Raw genomic sequence first — 3,373 nt, 5'->3', positions numbered from 1 at the left:
ATGTTTGCTGAAAATCGGCGGTGCCCACCTCGGGAAAATAAACAAAAAATGCTGAGATCTCGGCGAAAAAAATTAAGTGTGAAGGTGGGCGCTAACTAGAAGGCGATATAAACGAGCTCAATTTGCTTTTAATGTTTTTTTTTCAATTTCTCGTCAGCACGATTTGCTCAGTTGACAACATGGATATTTTTCCTTGCGGTCGACAACAGTTCCCCTTTACTGTTGCAATGCTTGCTATTGAGGTTCACAACAGTAAACGAATAATCTCATATACAGTTTTAATAATTTAACAATATGCCGCAAAATATTCACTAGACCGTATGTTAAAATTTTGAAATGCAGGGAATCAAGAACACATTAAGGACAGCGTGTTATATATTCAACTCGAGTAACCAAACAAAAAAATTGGGTTCATTCAAAGTTAATTGCCTATATTCCGGTTATTGAGCCACCCGATAGTGGTTATAGGTGGTTATTACTTACTATATGTCTGAAATTCGATTTATGCATATGCACAACATGTGATAGATTCAGTTCGAAAAATGTATTGGAGGGTAACCACTTCCTTCGGTGGGGTTTGATCCCACGAAACCAATACGCTACCTACTAACTAAGCTACGAATGATCTCCATCGTCCTCCGCAGTTTAACGGGTACTGATGAAACCAAAAAGCACCTGTCTATCGTACTGGGTTCGTGGGATCAAACCCCACCGAAGGAAGTGGTTACCCTCTAATACACTTTTTGAACTAAATCTATCATATGTTGTGCATATGTATAAATCGAGTTTCAGACATAGTAACAAAAAAAAATGGTTGAATGGTTGAATCATAAGTCATAAGTCATATAAAATAAATAAAGTCATAACTATAATGAATATATTATATATCAAGCAAGCCTAACTGAGATATTCAAGGCTGGTATTGGAATATGTTTTGATAGAACATGCAACCTTTTCATAGATTAGTTCAACAACGATTATATTCTGTTTTTCAGAACTGTTAAGCTCATTATGGGTTCAATAAAAAGAATGTTCTTAGATTGATGCCACAGCAAAACACATAGAAAGGTCAAGAATCATTTTTGTGTAATTTCCGGATTGAAGAATTCTCATCCGCATGATTCAAGTAACAATTAGTTCAGTAGCATCATTCACCGCAGCTAATCACACCCCTCGAATAAAGTGTTTGATTACATTGAGCGACAAAAGTACAAGCGCAAATATAAATATTTGTCCGACAAATTCAATAGATGTTCTACACAAGCTGAGCAAATAACGTAAGTTTTCCACCACACCGACGCAGGAGATACGAGGGAGCAGGATTGGTGGATAGGATCGAAATTTGATACCTTACCAACAACGCAGACAACAAGGAAGAAGAGCATCTCTTCGACCAAATGCGCAACAACGCCACCCTAGTCGCTCCGCTGTGATGTCCCTGTGAAATTGTGGAAAGATTATGATCCTATTAAAAGCACCTCAACGATAGACACGAGATGAGCCCCTTCCCATCTCTTTAATCTATTTTGAATGATTATTAATGCACTCAATGAACACGAGGCATCAACGTTCATTTGTTGTTTTCGACGTTACATTCATGCCAGTGCGTTCTCCGCGGATATTTGATATTTGTGGAAATTAGTAGATTAAACTATGTTTATATAGATGCTTCACTTATATCTAATTACTTGAGCCTTATTGGACCATACCATCTCGATTTTTTTTTTTTTAACTAATTTTATTTGCTAATTATCTAATACATGCATTCAGCTCTTAGACTAGGTGTTCCGTGTTTTCTTAACACTATCATCCTCATTTGCTATGTTATTTTTCAGTTATTATTAATACATTTCAATTGCCTCTGGCAGTTAGGATTTTTCCTCTGGTTTGATTGAACCATGTAGGAATTACAATGTTTTTAACTTAAACTAAACCTAACTTAATTTATACTAAGAGTACAAGGAGCTAATCGTTGCAATAGAAGATTGCAACGATTTTTGTCTAAAATTGGAAATTATTTTGTTAGACATTTGTTGCAATGTCTCAATATTAGAAATTCTATGAAGTTCATTGGTACTATACCACAGAGGCAACTTCAGAATCATTTTCAAAATTTTATTTTGAATCCTCTGAAGTTCCTTCTTTCTGGTATTGCAGCAACTAGTCCATATTGGCACAGCATACAACATGGCAAGTCTAAAAATTTGTTTGTAAATCAAAAGTTTGTTCTTAAGACAAAGTTTTGATTTTCTGTTTATAAGTGGATATAGACACTTAATATATTTGTTACATTTGGCTTGAAGGCCTTCAATGTGATTTTTAAAAGTTAATTTTTGATCTAGTAGAAGTCCTAAATATTTAGCTTCGCTAGACCAATTAATTGGAACCCCATTCATAGTGACAATATGTCTGCTAGAAGGTTTCAAATAAGAAGCTCTCGGCTTATGTGGGAAAATTATAAGCTGAGTTTTGGAAGCATTCGGAGAAATTTTCCATTTTTGCAAGTAAGTGGAGAAAATGTCCAAACTTTTTTGCAATCTACTACAAATGGCACGAAGGCTTCGCCCTTTGGCTGAGAGACCTGTGTCATCTGCAAACAAAGATTTTTGACACCCTGGTGGTAAATCAGGTAAGTCAGAAGTAAAAATGTTATACAATATGGGCCCCAGTATGCTGCCTTGGGGGACACCAGCCCTTACAGGTAATCTATCAGATTTAGAATTCTGATAGTTTACCTGCAGTGAGCGATCTGATAAATAATTTTGGATCAGTTTAATGATGTACAGAGGAAAATTAAAATTCATCAATTTTACAATCAAACCTTCATGCCAAACACTGTCAAATGCTTTCTCTATATCAAGAAGAGCAACTCCAGTCGAATATCCTTCAGCTTTGTTGAGCCGAATTAAATTCGTTACTCTTAATAACTGATGGGTGGTTGAATGCCCATGGCGAAAACCAAATTGCTCATCAGCAAAAATAGAATTGTCATTAATATGAACCATCATTCTATTTAAAATAATCTTTTCAAACAGTTTGCTTATTGAAGAAAGCAAACTGATTGGGCGATAACTTGAAGCCTCAGCTGGATTTTTGTCCGGCTTCAAAATAGGAACAACTTTGGCGTTTTTCCATTTATCTGGGAAGTATGCCAATTCAAAACATTTGTTAAATATATTAACCAAAAAGTATAAAGAGCTCTCAGGAAGTTTTTTTGATAAGTATGTAGAAAATACCATCAGCACCCGGGCTTTCATATTTTTAAATTTTCTAGTAATAGATCTCACTTCATCCAAATTAGTTCCCAACGAAGGGTCAAAAACATTCTCTTGATTGAGAATGTCTTCGAAGCTCCGTGTAACCTGATCCTCAA

This window comes from Armigeres subalbatus, chromosome 2 (assembly GCF_024139115.2).
Source record: "Armigeres subalbatus isolate Guangzhou_Male chromosome 2, GZ_Asu_2, whole genome shotgun sequence".
NCBI classification, from domain to species: domain Eukaryota; kingdom Metazoa; phylum Arthropoda; class Insecta; order Diptera; family Culicidae; genus Armigeres; species Armigeres subalbatus.
The sequence above is the reverse complement of the archived record's forward strand: the minus strand, read 5'-3'. Positions refer to the sequence as shown.